The 18,523-nt window shown below is 50.7% G+C and overlaps 1 long non-coding RNA gene across 1 annotated transcript; it reads left to right on the forward strand.

The window, feature by feature from the left end:
• Window positions 1-13,768: 13,768 nt before the first annotated feature.
• On the forward strand, window positions 13,769-17,115 carry LOC125541436 (uncharacterized). Its single transcript, XR_007297529.2, has 2 exons — window positions 13,769-14,256; window positions 14,340-17,115. It is a non-coding gene; the product is annotated as an uncharacterized LOC125541436 (long non-coding RNA).
• The last annotated feature ends 1,408 nt before the right edge of the window (window positions 17,116-18,523 follow it).

Here is an 18,523-nt window from a genome sequence, read left to right on the forward strand (position 1 = left end):
ATTACAAGGCAAGGGATCTTGGCAACATCAAAAACGATCTTCTCCGTCCGATAGTTCAGCTCACCCCCAAAGGTGACAGGCAATGTGACTTTACCCTTCGGCTGACTCCTCCCCGGATTGACCCCTTGAAACGTGCCCGTCTCCTCGAGATCTCCATCGGGGATATGTAGCCTTTCGATCACAGCAGGCAAGATCAAGTTCAGACCAGCCCCACCATCAACTAGTATTTTCATCACCTTGAGGTTGCGTATTGTTGGGGAAACCAAAAACGGCAAACACCCGACCGCAGTTGTGCGGTTGGGGTGATCCTCGATGTCAAAAATAATACGCGTGCTGGACCACTTCAGTGGCCTCTGGGCGTCGAACGATGGCTCGGTCGCAGTGACTTCACGCGCCCACTGCTTAAGTTGGCGGTGAGAGGTGTGCAGCGAGGTGCCACCGTCGATGCACATGGCCTCCGTAGCTTTCTGGAACTCTTGCTTGCCGGACTCGTTATCCTCATCATGATCATCATCCTCCTCCTTCTTGTCACGGCCCCGAGTGGGCCTCTCTTGTTGATTATCGTTGTCGTGGCGGCCTCCCCGACCGTGACGCTTCTTGCCGGACCTGTCAGCACCATCCTGGCCCTTCTCCTTGTCACGCCTCTCATATTCAGCTTTCTGCTTCTCTGCAAGCAGCTCAACCTGCCGGCAATTCTAGAGGTCGTGGCCTTTGGTGCGGTGGATCTTGCAATACTGCTTGTCGGAGCCTCCTGGCTTGTCAGCAGCCGCCAGAGCCCGGCAGGCGGCGCACCAGGCAACTTCCTTGCCGGGGTCATCAACCTTGGTCTTCTTGGTGGCGCCAGGGTTGACGGATTCCTCGACGGCAAGCACGGTCTTGCTCTTATGCTTCCTGTTGCGGCGTTGTCCCTTCCTTGCCAAGGCGACAGCGTCTTCGTCTGTGGAGTCGATTTCCGCACTGGCATCTTCGCCGGGGTACTTCCTTCCTTCTTCAGCCCGAGCGCACCTATCGGCCAGAACATACAGCTCAGCTACATCCTTAACCTTGTTCATCGCCAACTCCTCGCGCATCTTGTGGTTGTGCACATTCTGATGAAATGCACTGATGATAGCGGCGGGATGAACATCTCGGATGTTGTACTGCACACGGTTGAACCTTTGTATGTACTTGTGCAGGGACTCGCCGTCCTTCTAGGGGATGACATGCACAACACTCGCCTGGCCAGGAGCTTGGTGGCCTCTGGTAAAGGCGCCAACAAACTCGTGGCATAGATCCGACCAAGAAGAAATGGAATCCATTGGCAGGTGCATCAACCATGACATGATGTTGGGCTTAAGTGCCAACGGGAAATAATTGGCAAGCACCTTATCGTCGTGAGCCCCGGCAGCTTGCATCGCGATGGTGTAGATGTTGAGGAACTCCGATGGGTGAGTCTTGCCGTTGTATTTTTCTCCGACCTCAGGCTTGAACGTGCGGTGGGTGGGCCACTGGAACTATCGCAGCTCACGGGTGAAGGCTGGACAACCCACCTCATAAGGTAGGGCACCAGCACCCCCCAGCGTTGGGCGGTCCACAGTGGGTCCCGCGCGCCTATCTGACTAATGGCGCATGTATTGCCACCGCTCGATAGTGGTCCGAGCGTCTTCCTGAGCTCGCTCCTGAAGGACTTGACATTGGTTGCGGCGGGCTCGCGGGTCAGACGACGCCATAGAAACATTGTCGCGGGCATCGGCCAGGCGAGTCGGCGGCTGTTGTCGTGGCCGTGGGGGCGAAGAGTGCACTGTGGTTGCAGCATCCCCGGTCCTCCGACCGCCGGCATGCACCGCCTCGACAGAACGCCGGCACGAGGGTCCTGCTGGGTGCGGCTCATCTTTGTTGGCGAAGCTGGCGAGGATTCGAATGGTGGCCCTCCATCGAGCTTCTCCCCTGCTGGAGGGAAGTCGAGGAGTAGTTGCATGTGTGCCAACACTTCCGCTGGCATGGGTGGTGGCGAAATTTGCATGGACCGTGACGCGCTCCGACTTCTAATCACGTTAGAAGGAGCTCTATCATGGTCTCGCTGTCGCGCGTCGTTTCCGCTAGCGTCTGGGCGTGCATGTCGGCTCGGTGCGTCTTGAGAGTGACGCAAAGGGCTCTTCCCGCAGCGGTGTCCGAATGCACCGACATCGCGGCGTTCCTCGTCACACGTAGCCTAGGAAGGTCGCGGCGCGGGCGCCGGCTGGGGCGTCCAGGAGGTCGCCGCGCCGCCCGTGGGCAGCACGACCCCGCCCCCGGTCCCATTGGCGAGCGGCTCGTCGTCTCGGGACGCACGACGCCGCTTGCCTGGCTTCGATTGCCAGAGGGTCGTGGATGCTCAGGGGCCACGTCTCCACCACAATCCGCGACCGCTCCGTCGCCCGCCCGCGCTGGGACAGGTGGTTCGGCCCCAAACGAGCCGATCGCCGTGATCGCCTTCTTCTGGGGAGCCATCGCGACGAAGGAGTCGATGAGTTGGCTTCAAAACCATATTTTCACAGCCTCAACGCCCCTACCTGGCGTGCCAAAGATATCTGGGTTCTGGAACGACACCTATGGGATCCCTCGACGGAATCCCTTCTATGGTTGGGGGCGTGGGGCTACGCAAAGAGCGGGTCCAGAAGATCAACTCGGTGGGATTTTTAACCAGGTTTGGGCCGCAAGCAATGCGTAAAACCCTAGTCCTGCTTTGTGTGTATTTAGTATTCTTGAGTTCTTGAACTAGCTGCGGTGCATGCCCAGTCCAAAAAAATATGAATCCTTCCTCAGTACGCCTTGGGCCTCCTTTTATATGTCAAAGGGGTTGCCATAGTGGCACACAGGAGGTGGAACTATGTACAGTGTACAAGTTTATCTCCCGACATCCTAGGAAAAATGCCTTTAATGTGCTGCCTATGTGTCCTCTTGCTTTATCTGGGACGGTAAAGAGGCCCGTCCCGTCCATCGCTGCATCACCTTTCTTCGATGCGCGTCCAAGGTGACGAGGCATGCAGGGCCACGCTGGCTGGCGGGCTGCTGAGCTGGTGAAGTGGCAGGGTCTTCACTAAGATCTGCATGCCACCACGCGGGTGCTTGGCTGGTTGGCCTAGAAGCTGCATGCTACCATGCAAGTGTGTGCCTAGTTGGTAGGCTGGTCTCCATGTCGGAACGGGTGCGGGGCAGTGAAGCTTTGGTAAGTGCGGGCCTGGCTTTGGCTCCCTAGACGCCCCCGGCAAGGCCCTTGCCGGGATCTCGTGGGCGTCCCCGGCAAGGGTCTTGCCGGGGGCTTGTGAGTGTCCTCGGCAAGGATCTTGCCGGGGGTCTTCGTCTTCTGGTGCTCGCCTAGGCCTGCAGGCCTTTGGTTTCCACAAAGATCTACATGCCACCATGCAGGCGCTCCCGAGCCTCGGTCTTGGCCTTATCGACAACATCATGACTCTCAGGCTCAAGGGTGGCGGTCTTGCTGGTGTTGGGAAGTTTCCCCAGCAAGGCTCTTGTTGGGGCCATGTAGGCCGTCTCGGCAAGGCTCTTGCTGGGGGAAGCCCATCTTGTCTCTTCGCTCTTTATGCTTCTGGCTTGGGTGCTTCCTCGGCAGCCTTGTATCTTTGCTCCCTCTGCCCTGCCAAGCCTGGCCGCAGGTGTGGTTATGACTGCCCGTGCACAAGTAAAGGGGTACAGAAGGGCCCCTAATTTTGTACACTGACAAGGACGAAGCGTGGCCAACATCAAAGTTCATAACAAAGAACGGGAAGAAAACAGAGATGGGAGGCGGGCCACTTACCCGTGCCGAGCTGAGAAGAAGTGGTTCCCTCCCCACCAACGTTCGTGGCCGGGATGGAGCCGTCAGCACCCACGCTTGCCTCCTCCTCCTCCTCCATGCGTGTGGGCTCGGTGGAAGGTGCCTTTGCCTGGGACACCCCTTTGGGTGGCGTGGTCGATGGGGGCGGCGTGTCGGGGGCGGCCCTCAGCGGCTCCTCCTATTGCCGCTCCCCTCCTGCAAACCCGGCAAGGTCAGCATGAAGGATTCACGCCCCAATGCCCGTCGATGAGGAGTGAGTAATGAACTCATGCTAGGGGCTGAACTGGGGTTGCGTCGAGGGATGTTGTCCGGGCTCATCTCCACCAACACCGGTGTGCGCGAAGTGCATATCGGGGGCTTGTTGCCCGTCGAAGCCCTGGCCCTCTTCGTCGCCCTCTGGGCCAGCGTCGCCATGTCGCTGCAAAGATAAGATCAAGTCAGGGAAGATGGCGCAGGCTGAGGGTCAGAAATGATGAAGGGCGAGATGCTTACTCGTCCTCCTCTACTTGCCTCCTCTTCCTCTTTGGGCTGAAGGACCCGAGGTCGAAGTCGGCCTCCGGGCGGCATCCGCGAGGGAAGGGGAAGGCGAAGGCATCCTGTGCCGCTTGGATGAGGAAGAAGCGGCGGCCATGGCCTTCTTTGCTGCTGCAGCCCTCGTCTCACGTGCGGGCTGCGCCTGGGCCTGTTGCCGCTGCATGTTCCTGCCGGGCCGGACCGGCTCACCGGAGCTAGCCCGCCGCAGGACACATTTTCTCTCCAGGGCCGGGGGGTCATCCGCCTCGGTCTCCTCTTCGGCCGACTCCTTGACTACGTCTTCAATGAGAGGAACCCTAGCACCGGCACCGCTGGACCCCCCGGCAGCTCCCGTCCACTCGGCAAACTTTCTCTCCTCTACGGCCACGTTGGCCTCATCTTCCAGGGTGCTGAGGCTGTCAGCCTCCTCGGCAAGTGATGCCTCCTCTGCCCGGGTGGTGATGTACGCTAGCTCCTCCACGGTGGTGTCGTGGACGAGCTGCGGCCCGTCGCAAACGTACCTCTCCGACAAGTTGTCGAAGAATTCCTGCACTAGCTCTGCTTCTGGCTCGTCCCAAGTTGGGTCGAGGCCGTGCGCATTGAAGACCGACATGATGGCGATGATGGTGGACTGGCAAGAGTTGTTGCTCAGCGGGACCACCTCCGCCAGCAACCCGAACAGAGACATGTCGGCCTTGCCAGCCTTGCCGGTCCTCTTGGCCCTGCCGCCCTCGTCGACCTTGAGCTGAAAAAGCCTCTGGCAGAGGTGGGCGTGCTGCAGCATCATGAAGTTATGGTTCAGATCAGGGCAGAGCCTCATGATGTCGGTCGCGTTCCTGAAGTCCCAGGCCGGCCTCCCCTTATTGCGCGGCGGGGGAATCCGGCGACGGATGAAATCGGCCCCGATCATCTCTAGAGTGAGCCTAGCCGAGGTGAGGCGATGGATCCTGGTGGTGGCGACTGTGAGCTTCTTGTCGTCGGCATCGACATTGCCCCTATCTTTCCTACAGACCGGTGGCTTTCGACGGACCCGGCAGAACTCCTGCGGATCCTCCTCCACAATCCAGCACCACCGGCCCCGCCACTCTTCCCACCTCTCCTTCTGAGCGCCCTCCGGGTACGTGCCCCTGCTCTGGGTCCTCGGGATCCAGGTGATGCAGCCAGAGATGGCGCCCCCTGGCTGGATGCAAGGGGTGAAGTAGTGGCGGAAGAGCGCCGTGCTGGGATGCAATCCAGCAAAGCCCTCACAAAGGTGGGCAAAGAAGGCAATGCATGCCACGGCGTTCGGCGTAAAATCCATAAGATGGAAGCCGAAGGTGTGCATGATGTCGTTGAAGAATTCGGAGAAAGGGGGCAGAGCCCATAGGAGGCAGGGATGATATGCGTGGCGGGGTGCCCCGATGTCTCCGTCCCCCATAGGGGCCTGAAGTTCTCCTTGCGGGTGAGCGCGTCGACCGTCAAGGTGAAGAGGGCGCATTCGGTCTGCATCCCCACCAACTCGCTCTCTGGCGCCTCTTTCTCCCCGACGTCCTTGGCCACTCCCTTGCCCTTCCCTGTCTTGGGCACCATGGCGGCTGAGAAGAGGTAAGGGGTCAAGAGCAATGGGGGCGCGGTAGCGGCGGTGGCGAGCAGAGGTGACAGCTTCGGTTCGCGCTTGGATAAGAACAAGGGGACGGCTGTTTCAAGATTGGAAAGGGCGCAGAGGGTAAATGAGCAGTGCCCCTGTGGTTTCCTCTTTTTTATGGGGAAGACGCGGGCCGCCTCTTAAGTATTCACCGCGAGGTGATGCAAGCGTGTTCCACGCACAACCCCCACATCACGCACTCAATGCGGGTCGTGGGGAAGCGTAACTGGCAAGGGAGTTACCGTAGTTAAAACTCTGCCATGCATGCACGCGCATCGTTCTGGGCCTGGCCCAACAATGCTCTGCGCTTATGTGTGGCCCAGGCCCGGGGGCTCCTGTCAGTGTACAAAAGTAGGGGCCCTTTTATACCCCTTTACTTGTGCACGGGAAGTCGTAGCCACACCTGTAGCTGGGCTTGGCAGGGCAAAGGAAGAAAAGATACAAGGCTACCGAGGCGGCACTCAAGCCAGAGGCGCAAAGATCAAAGGGACAAGATGGGCTTCCCCCGGCAAGAGCCTTACCGGGATAGCCTACATGGCCCCGGCAAGAGCCTTGCCGGGGCAACTTGGCCAACACCAGCGAGATAGCCACCCTTCAGCCTGAGAGTTATGACGCCATCAACAACATCAAGACCAAGGCTCGGGAGTGCTTGCATGGTGGCATGCAGATCTTTGAGAAAACCAAAGGCCTGCAAGACTAGATGAGCACTAGAAGACGATCTTGTCGGGGGTAGCGAAGACCCCCGGCAAGACCCTTGCCAAGGACGCTCGCAAGCCCACTGCCAAAACCCTTGCCAGGGCGCCCATGAGACCCCGGCAAGACCCTCGCCGGGGGTATCTACGGAGCCAAGGCTACGCCCGCACTTGCTAGAGCTTTGCTGCCCCACGCCCATTCCAACGTGGCAACCAGCCAGCCAACTAGGCAAGCACTTGCTGGCAGCATGCGGCTTCTAGGCCAACCAGCCAAGCACCTACGTGGTGGCATGCAGATCTTCAAGAAGACCCTGCCAACGCACCAGCTCAGCAGCCAGCCTGCCTGCATGGCGCTACATGCCTCATCAGCCTGGATGCGTGTCAGAGCGAGGCAAGGCGGCGGTGAACGGGACGAGCTTCTTTGTCATCCCCGATAAAGCAAGAGGGCACATCGGCAGCGCATTAAATGTGTTTGTCCTACCATGTCAGGAGATAGACTTGTACACTATACATACTTTCCGCCTCCTATGTGCCACTGTTGTAACCCCTTTTGACATATAAAAGGAGGCCCGAGGTGTACTGAGGAGGGATTCAGACGTTTTGGACTAGGCATGCACCGCAGCTAGTTCAAGAGCTCAAGAACACTAAATACACAAAAAGCAGGACTAGGGTTTTATGCATCGTTTGCGGCCCGAACCTGGGTAAAAATCCCCCCGCGTTGATCTTCTAGACCCGCTCTTTGCGCAGCCCCACGCCCCGCCAACCGTAGAAGGGATTCCCCGAGGGATCCCATAGGTGTCATTCCTGAACCCCGACAATAAGGTATAAGGAATTGCACTCAGACTAGCACCCATATCACATAAGCCATGATAACAATGATCTCCAATTTTAACAGAAATAACAGGCATGACAACAACAGGTCTATGTTTATCTTTCATATCAGGTTTAGCAATCCTAGAAGCTTCATCACAGAAATAAATAACATGCCCATCAATATTATCGACCAAGAGATCTTTAACAGTAGCAATACTAGGTTCAACTTTAATTTGCTCAAAGCGTGTAGGTGTTTTAGTATAACTCTTATGAACCACAGTTGAAGCTTTAGCATGATCCTTTATTCTAACAGGGAATGGTGGTTTCTCAATATAAGTAGTAGGAATAATAGGATCAACATTATAAGTAATAGTTCCTTCTTCAACTTTAACAGGTTCTACTACTTTCACTTCAATGGGACGATGATATTTAAACCACTTGTCCTTAGGGAGATCAACATGAGTAGCAAAAGGTTCACAAAAAGAAGCTATTATCTTAGAGTCAAGTCCATATTTAGTGCTAAAATCACGAAAAGCATCGGTATCCATAAAAGATTTAACACAATCAAACTTAAGGTTTATACCTAGCTCCTTACCTTCGTCGAGATCCCAATCTTCAGAGTTGTGTTTAATTCTTTCCAATAAATCCCATTTAATTCAATATCCTTCTTCATATAGGAACCAGTACAAGAAGTACCGAGCATGGATCGATCATTATGAGAAAGCCAAAGCATAAAAAAATTGAATAATAATTTCTCTTGAGAGCTCATGATTGGGGCATGAATATAACAATGATTTAAGCCTCCCCCAAGATTGAGCGATACTTTCTCCTTCACGAGGCCAAAAATTATATATATAATTCTGATCATGACGAACCAGATGCATGAGATAAAACTTCTGATGAAATTCCAATTTCAATCGCTTGTAGTTCCATGATCCAATATCATCCAATAGCCTATACCATGTCAATGCCTTTCCCTTCAAAGATAAAGGAAATACCTTCTTCTTGACAACATCCTCGGGCATACCTGCAAGCTTAAATAATCCACAAACTTCATCCACATAGATTAAGTGCATATCAGGATGTAATGTTCCATCTCCTCCATAAGGATTACCTAGCAGATTCTCTATCATACCCGAAGGGATTTCATAATAAATATTTTTAGTAGGTGCAGTAAGTTCAGATGTAGCTAATTGTGGTTCCGGTCGAGGTGAAGATACCTCGAACAAGCCCCTCAAAGGATTATTTTCCATAGTAACAAGTGACAGTAAATTTCAGCACACTATATAAATGTTTCCTTGCCAAATTCCAGTTACCAAAGTGCTTCACTCCCTGGCAACGGCGCCAGAAAATTCTTGATGACCCACAAGTATAGTCTATCATAGTCCTTTTGATAAGTAAGAGTGTCGAACCCAACGAGGAGCAGAAGGAAATGACAAGCCGTTTTCAGGAAGGTATTCTCTGCAAGCACTGAAATTATTGGTAACAGATAGTTTTGTGATAGGGTAAATTGTAATGGGTAGCAAGTAAATAAAGTAACTAAGGTGCAGCAAGGTGGCCCAATCCTTTTTGTAGCAAAGGACAAGCCTGGACAAACTCTTATATAAAGCAAAGCGCTCCCGAGGACACATGAGAATTGTTGTCAAGTTAGTTTTCATCATGCTCATATGATTCGCATTCGTTACTTTGACAATTTGAAATGTGGGTGGACCTGTGCTTGGTTGCTGCCCTTCCTTGGACAATCCTCCCACTTATGATTAACCCCTCTCGCAAGCATCCGCAACTACAAAATAAGTATTAAGGTAAACCTAACCATAGCATGAAACATATGGATCCAAATCAGCCCCTTACGAAGCAACGCATAAACTAGGGTTTAAGCTTTTGTCACTCTAGCAACCCATCATCTAGTTATTACTTCTGAATGCCTTCCCCTAGGCCCAAATAATGGTGAAGTGTCATGTAGTTGACGTTCACATAACACCACTAGAGGAGAGACAACGTACATCTCATCAAAATATCGAACGAATAGCAAATTCATATGATTACTTATAACAAGACTTCTCCCATGTCCACAGGAACAAACGTAACTGCTCACAAAGCATTTTCGTAATCATAATTAGAGGAGTATTAATTATGATTAAGGATCTGAACATATAATCTTCCACCGGATAAACCAACTAGCATCAACTACAAGGAGTAATCAACACTACTAACAAGCTACAGGTACCAATCTGAGGTTTTGGGACCAAGATCCAATACAAGATATGAACTAGGGTTTGAGAGGAGATGGTGCTGATGAAGATGTTGGTGGAGATTGACCCCCTCTCAATGAGAGGATCGATGGTGATGAGGATGGCGATGATTTCCCCCTCCCGGAGGGATGTTTCCCCGGCAGAACAGCTCCGCCAGAGCCCTGGATTGGTTATGCCCAGGTTCCCCCTCAAGACGGCGGTGCTTCATCCCGAAAGCTTATTCTTGATTTTTTTTTCTAGGGTAAAAGACACCATATAGCCAAAGATGGGCACCGGAAGCCTGCCAGGGGGCCCACAAGGTCGGGGGGTGCGCCTACGGGGGTAGGGCGCGCCCTCCGCCCTTGTGGCTAGCTGTTGGCCCCCCTCTATTACTTTCTTCGCCAATATTTTTTATTTATTCCAAAAACATGCTCCGTGAAGTTTCAGGAATTTTGGAGTGGTGCAGAACAGGTCTCTAATATTTGCTCCTTTTCCAGCCCAGAATTCCAGCTGCCAGCATTCTCCCTCTTCATGTAGACCTTGTAAAATAAGAGAGAATAGGCATAAGTTTTGTCATATAATGTGTAATAACAAATCATAATGCAATAAATAAAGCATGATGCAAAATGGACGTATCAACAACCTCCGCGATACATTTGCCAGCCTATGAGAATACAAAATTAAACTCAACCTGCAGAAATTTGTCTTTGGGGTACCAACAGGCAAGCTCCTCGGCTTCATCATATCTAGCCAAGGAATCAAAGCCAACGCGGCAAAAATATGAGTCTTGGAGTAATTAGGGGTGCCAACCGACCTCAAGCATTGTTCAGAAACTAGCAAGTTGTGTGGTGGCACTAACTCGCTTCATCTCAAGACTTGGGGGAAAAGCCTTACCTTTGTATAGGCTACTGAAACAAACAAAGACATCCAAATGGACCGAAGAGGTCGCTTGCGTCCTTAGAAGACAATAAATCCCTCCTTGCCACAAACCCCATCTTCGTAGCATCAGGCATGTGTGAGCCCATGATATTGTACATCTTGGCCACGGACCAGGTGGTCAGCACGGTACTCGTGGTCAAACGAGATATGGAGGGCCACAAGTTCCAAGTCCAAAAGCCCGTTTACTAAGTCTCTGAGGTCTTAACCCCGTGCAAGACACGATACCCTCACTATCAAAAGATAGCCCACACTGTTTTCATGGCATCACGAAAACTTCAGGAATACTTCCAAGAGTGCTCGGTGGCATCCGATGTCCCCTTAAGCGAAATAATTTGGATGCGATGGGGCATATAGCCAAGTGGGCCATAGAGCACCTACCCTGTGAAATAACCTACCAGCCACACCAAGCTATTACATATTAGGTGCTGGCAGACTTCGTAGCCGAATGGAAAGAGCCCGAACTCCCCAAAGAATACATCACATATGAAAGTGCAACTATCCCCGGGTGGTTTTGGTAATTCCTAACAACATATAGCTCATTGAGCTAACATTATTCCAAGATTAATATTTCAGGAAAAGCTCAATGAATGGCATGGCATGGATGAGGAAAGTGGATCCCTCAAAATTCTAAGGACAAAAAGTTTGTCTCAAGCTTCAAGATCAAGACTCTACATTTTATATTTTAGTGATCCAAGACCACATTGAGTCTATAGGAAAAGCCAATACTATCAAGGAGGGATGAGGTGTTGCTTAATGGATTGCTTGCTAAAAGTGCTTAGTGATATGCTCCAAAACCCTCAACTACCTTCCCACATCCACATATGACCTAAACCAAAAGTCAAACTCGGCCCCACCGATTCCTTCTATCCGGCGCCACCGAGTTTCAAATGTCATAGCCACTGCCACAAACCCTAGCAATTCGGTTTCACCGATAGGGATCTCGGTCTCACCGAGATGGGATTGTAATCTCTCTGTTTCCCTTCGTAACATTTCGGTCTTACCGAGATGAGAGATCGGTCCCACCAAGATTGTAATGTAAACTCTTTGTTTCCTTTTTGTAACATTTCGGTCTCACCGAGATGAGCGAATCGGTCCCACCGAGTTTACCTGACCAACTCTCTGGTTAGCTTATTACCAAAATTGGTCCCACCGATTTTGTGTAATCGGTCACACCGAGATTACATTATGCCCTAACCCTAACCATATCGGTCCTACCGAGTTGCATCTCAGTCCCACCGAAAATCCTAACGGTCACTAGGTTTGCTGAATCGGTCCGACCGAGTTTAACCGTTCGGTCCCACCGAGTTTGGCAAATTGTGTGTAACGGTTAGATTCTGTGTGGAGACTATATATACCCCTCCACCCACTCTTCATTCATGAAGAGAGCCATCAGAACATACCTACACTTCCAATACACATTTTCTGAGAGAGAACCACGTACACTTGTGTTGAGGTCAAGATATTCCATTCCAACCATATGAATCTTGATCTCTAGCCTTCCCAAGTTGCTTTCCACTCAAATCTTCTTTCCACCAAATCCAAATCCTGTGAGAGAGAGTTGAGTGTTGGGGAGACTATCATTTGAAGCACAAGAGCAAGGAGTTCATCATCAACACACCATTTGTTACTTCTTGGAGAGTGGTGTCTCCTAGATTGGCTAGGTGTCACTTGGGAGCCTCCGACAAGATTGTGGAGTTGAACCAAGGAGTTTGTAAGGGCAAGGAGATTACCTACTTCGTGAAGATCTACCGCTAGTGAGGCAAGTCCTTCATAGGCGACGGCCGTGATGGAATAGACGAGGTTGCTTCTTTGTGGACCCTTCGTGGGTGGAGCCCTCCGTGGACTCGCGCAACCCTTACCCTCTGTGGGTTGAAGTCTCCATCAACGTGGATGTACGATAGCACCACCTATCGGAACCACGACAAAAACATCCGTGTCTCCAATTGCGTTTGAATCCTCCAAACCCTTCCCTTTACATTCTTGCAAGTTGCATGCTTTACTTTCCGCTGCTCATATACTCTTTTGCATGCTTGCTTGAATTGTGTGGAGATTGCTTGGCTTGTGCTAAGATAGCTAAAATCTGCCAAGAACTAAAATTGGGAAAAGGCTAGACTTTTATTTGGTCAAGTAGTCTAATCACCCCATCTAGACATACTTTCGATCCTACAACATACTCACATTGGACTATATATTTTAACGGTTCAAAAATGCTTGCTGGGCTAGGGGCTGGAGTGCTGCTTACATCGCCAACTTGCAATAGCATTAGATGCATGTTACAAATCATGTACATAGACTCCAACAATGCGTTCAACTATGAAGCCCTCTTACATGAACACTGGATAGAGGTCATAATGGGCATCAAATGCCTCAAGGTACGAGGGGGTTCCAACCTCGTCATCTCCCACATAGACGGCGAGTTCGACGCAAAGGACTCGAATATGAAAAGTTACAGGAATGTTGTCCTAAAAATCTCGACCAGGTTCAAGGGGCTTTAATTTCATCATATACCCCAAGATGGCAACCAGGCTGCCAATATCCTTGCCGAATGGGCGCCAAACAGGATAAAGTCCCCGAAAACACCTTCCTCGAACGACTCTTTAAGCCATCCATAGTCTAGTAGGAGGACAAACAAACATCAGAGTCAAACGATGCAGGGCAATTTTCCCCACCCGAGGATGCCACAGAAGAAGACATAAGGGGTGGATCAACGTCCATAAAACGACTGTAATGACGCGAGGCCGACGCTCCAGACACCTTCTAGTTATTTCGTTGTTGTGTGTGTTTTATTTGTTTGTTACATCTCATCATCGCTTAATCTTTAATGCATCCGCGTGTTTTCATAAAACTCGCATCCGTTCGTAGTTCCTGCTTCTCCCCGTTGCCTTCGTTGTCCCTTTCGAGACCAACCGTTCTTTATTATCCGACCATTTGAGCCTCTCTACACAGTGCACAAAACCCCCTCGCGTGCGTGTCCGAACTTACCCGAACCCGACCTGCTCAGTCATCATCGTTGGGTCTGGATCATCCCCAAACATCCATAAAATATCTCTTGTTTCTTCTTTGACTCTCCTAGCCTAATTATCTCGACTGTCTGATCTAAATCGGATGATCAATCTACTCCCTTTCCTATATATAGTCCAACCTCATACCTAAACTTGACTAACCCTAAAATCTAGGGACAATGTCCCATCCCTCCGCCGCTGCCGCCCCTTGTTGTCTCCCACCTCAGGATCCTCCCAGATCCCATCGTCCAGCCCCACACTACCAAGGCTCCACCTTCTTGATTTCCCGCAGCTGCCACCTCTCGATCCCCATCCAGCCTCCAACAATCCATCCCCGCCTTGTTCCAGCAGCCTGGGCGCTCGAGCAAGGGCCCCCGCAACCCCGCACCTTGTCCCGATCCAGGAGGAGACGAGCTCCTCCCGTATGCGCCTCCACTCGACCCCGTCGCCCTTTGCCTTCGTCCTGCACCGGTGGCCGAGCCGCCCGAGCTCCTCCTCTGTCTCCAGGACACATTCGTCCGCCCGCAGCCGTCTTCATCCGCTCCTACAGCCGCGCACGCACCCGTGGAGCCACTCGTCCATGTTCATTCCCTCAGTCGCCACCCGAGGTCCTCCTCCTCGCCACCGCTGCTCCAACGAGCACCACCAGGTTGCGCCACCCCTGCCCTCCATCGCTCCCTTCTGCTCTCTTCTCTCCCGCTCACGTTTCTCTCTATCCCTCTCTGTGCTCAGCGCCGCACATGGAGCCCCGACGCCCAGGAGCTTCATCCTCCCCCCGCCTAGCCCGGATCCAGCCATCTCCGAAGCCTCCTCGCTGGATCCCATCGTCAAGTCCCCATCCCTGTCGTCGCGTGGAGCTCCACCACCCAAGTCCGTCATCCCATCACCCGCCGGAGTCCTCGCCTTCGACCGTCGTCGTATTCATCTCATCTGCCAGGAGACGAGCACACGTCGTACGTGTGCCCGTTGACCACGTCGTCAACCCAGTCGAGCGAGTGGGCCTCCTCCACGCGCGTGGGCCTCAGCCACATCCAGCCCAGCCGGCCTGCCCAGCTCCTCTGCCTTGCCGGCCCTTGGCCCATGGCGAGCTCCCCACAGCCCTCCACTATATTGCTCTCTAAGCGTTGTTTAATCATGTCGCGCCCAGTTCCTGTTTGAGCCCATGCCCAGATACGGCCCAGAGTATATTTTTTTAGACTCTGCGATTTTGTCTATTTTCCAGACCTTACGGTTTTACAGAAAACCCCTAAACTTCATGCATTTATTAGCTCATAAATATGCATCGGATTAAAATAATTTATATATGTAAAATGCTCAGATTTTCATGTACCTTCATAATATCCAACCTTCATCCATGTTTGAAATGTTTAACTTGTTGTTTGCATAAATTTACATATATGACTTGCTAAAATGGTTTATTTCATAACTAATTAACCGTAGCTCTGAATTAAATAAACTTTATATGTAAATTGGGTAGAAAATGCATAGATTAACATGGTGGCATTACTTTGCATGTTTAACAACTCTAAAATTATGTATAGGGAAGAACAGTACCAAATTTGAAATATGCATATGGGGATTTACTGGAATTGTTGTTTATTGTTCTGGCCTCATTTAAACTTTCCTAAATAGTTATTTTTATTATGCTTCACCTATTGCCATGTTTAACAACATTTAATATTGTTGAGTACATAAACGGGAGAGAACTAAATATTTATTGTGGTGTTTCGTCAATATGCAACTCGTTGTATATTGAGCTCCACTTAATTTGTAGTATTGTTTGTTGCACTTTGCCATGCCTCTTTAAACCGGACATGCATCATACTTGATTGTGCATAATGCCATGCTTATGTGATGGTTGTTTACTATGATGTTTGCTTCTTTTCGGTTGTGCTCTCCTCGGTAGTTCCGGTTACGTTGCGATTGTGAGGATCTGTTCAACTATGTGGTTCGTCTACTTCATGGACTCATTCTTCTTCCTAGCGGGATTTCAGGCAAGATGACCATCACCTTGGATCTCACTACTATCTTTGCTATGCTAGTTGTCTCGATGCTATAGCTATGTCGCGCTACCTACCACTTGTTTATCAAGCCTCCCAAATTGCCATGATAGCCACTAACCTTTTCCACCATCCCAGCAAATCGTTGTTTGGCTATGTTACCTCAGTCCCTCTTATAGCGTTTCTAGTTGCAGGTACAGTTGCAGTTTGTTCCATATTGGGACATGGATATCATGGGATATCACAATATCTCTTATTTAATTAATGCATCTATATACTTGCTAAAGGATGGAAGGCTCGGCCTTTTGCCTGGTGTTTTGTTCCACTCTTGCCGCCCTAGTTTCCGTCATACCAGTGTTATGTTCCTTGATTTTGCGTCCCTAACATGATGAGGGTTTATGGGCCCCTCTTGATAGTTTGCTATGAATAAAACTCTTCCTGCAAGGCCCAACATTGGTTTTAACATTTGCCCAACCTAATAACTAAACATCATAATAAATTTGACCCATAGGGAGTTAGCGCTACTCGAGGTTCATTATTCAACCTAATACAGGGGGGCCAGTGCTGATGGTGTTGGTCCCAAACTAGAGCACCGTGCGGGACCGCCTCTTGGCAACTTGGGGTATCTGGTACATGTACGCTTCGCTCATCCGGACGTGGCCTGAGACGAGATGCGCGCGGCTACTATCAGGGTGTCGGCACGCCGGGAGGTCTTGCTGGTTTTGTTTTACCATTGTCGAAATGTCTTATGCACCGGGATCCCGAGTTTGATCGGATGTCCCACGATGGAGGATTGTCTCCGCAGATCGTGAGCTTGTCATGGGCTAAGTTGGGATAACCCTGCAGGGTTTAAACTTTCGAGAGTCGTGCCCGCGGTTATGTGGCGGATGGGAATTTGTTAATATCCGATTGTAGAGGACTTGAAGTAAACTCAATTAAAATACACCAACCGTGTGCGTAATCGTGATTGTCTCTTTTCGGGTGCGTTTGAGAAGAGAACACGGTGGGGTTGTGTTTGAATGTAAGTAGTTCAGGATCACTTATTGATCATTACTCGTTTGCGACCGTTTGCATAGTTTCTTATCTTACTCTTGTACTCATAAGTTAGCCACCATACATTGCTTAGCTGCTTGCTGCAGCCTCGCCACTTATCCATTGCATTCCCATTGAGCTTTTCTAGTCTTGATACCCATGGTAATGGGATTGCTGAGTCCTCGTGGCTCACAGATTACTACAACAACAGTTGCAGGTACAGGTAATGCGATGATCTGACGCGAGAGCGATGCTTGCTTGATTTGGAGTTCTTCATCTTCTTCTTCTTCTTCGATCAAGAGATAGGTTCCAGGTCGGGGGAGCCTGGGGTTAGTAGGGTGGATGTCAATCTTCTTTTTCGTTTGATTTCATCCGTAGTTGGATCCTGCTCTTCTGTATGATGATTGTTATGTATTGATGAACTATTGTATTCATGTTGTAGCTTGTGGCGAGTGTAAGCCTTTACCTTGTATTCTCATCTATTCGGTACATGGTATGTTGTAATGATATCCACCTTGCTATGCGCTTGAAATGTGATTGTGCCCCGATCATGAATTCATCACATGATTGGGATAGAATTGCATCTTGGGCGCTACAACGACCATGGATCACGAGGTCATGGCAGTCATTGCACCCTAGACCGAGCCACTCTTAGCATACTTACTCTGCAAGGAGCTCCCCGAAGACCAAACTGATGCACGTTGGATCGTAAGGCAGTCTAAGGCCTATAAGATCTAGGAGGGTGATCTCTATAGGGTAAGTACCATGGGGGGTCCTCCAGCGATGTACACCCAAAGAGGAAGGGAGATCGTTGCTTCAAGAAATACACACCGGCATGAGCGGACATCACGCCGCTGCTTGGACCTTGGTCAGCAAGGCCTTCCGAGCTGAGTTTTACTGGCCGACAGAAGGGGCTGATGCAATAGCATTAGTACAATGTTGCCTTGGCTGTCAGGTGTTCACCAAACAAAGCCACATGCCCCCCACAGTCCTCCACACTATCCTGATCACTTGGCCGTTCATGGTATGGGGGATGGACATGGTTGTCCCTCTTCAAGGAGGTTCATGTAAAACCAAATATTTACTTGTCATGGTAGATAAGTTTACCAAATGGATCGAAGCAAAACCTGTTACCTCGGCCAGAGTATTTCCAGTAATCGAGTTCATCTCTGGGATAGTACACCATTACGGTGTCCCCCACAGTCTTATAACAGATAATGGGACAAACACTGCCAAGTAGGTCAAACTGTGGTGCGCCAAGATGGGCATAAAGCTCGACATCTATCATATGTAGTCAAATGGACAGGTAGAACGAGCCAATGAACTAATACTCAGCGGTATCAAAACAAGGCTAGTACGCTCCCTTAAAGAAGTAGACTGCAAATGGGTATAGGAACTCAATTCCGTACTATGGGGGCTCTGCACCATGCTGAATCGATCCACTAGATATACTCCATTCTTTATGGCATACGGCACCGAGCCAGCACTCCCTTGTGATATAATCCATGACACACCTCGGGTACGTATGTACAAGGAACGAGAGGCCAAGCTAGATTTGTAGGATGCCTTGGACGCCTTGGAGGAGGAACTTAACATAGCCCTGGCTCGTTCTGCAATTTATCAGCAGCAAGAAAGACGTTATCATAGCAAGGAGGTCTGCGCAAAGGAATTCGGCGTAGGAGATCTGGTCATGAGACTACATCCGTAGAAGTAGAGTAACAAGCTCTCACCTAAATGGGATGGGCCATTCATCAAACACCATGTTCTCATTGGGCGTCTATTGAATCCGAGATCCAACGGACCAGCGACTAGAACCCAATCCATGGAATGTCGCACTACTCCGACGTTTCTACGGCTAACCCCGAGCACCCTCTTCCTATGTAA

This window comes from Triticum urartu, chromosome 2A (genome assembly GCF_056163025.1).
Source record: "Triticum urartu cultivar PI428250 chromosome 2A, HENAU_Tu73, whole genome shotgun sequence".
In the NCBI taxonomy this organism is placed as follows: Eukaryota; Viridiplantae; Streptophyta; class Magnoliopsida; order Poales; family Poaceae; genus Triticum; species Triticum urartu.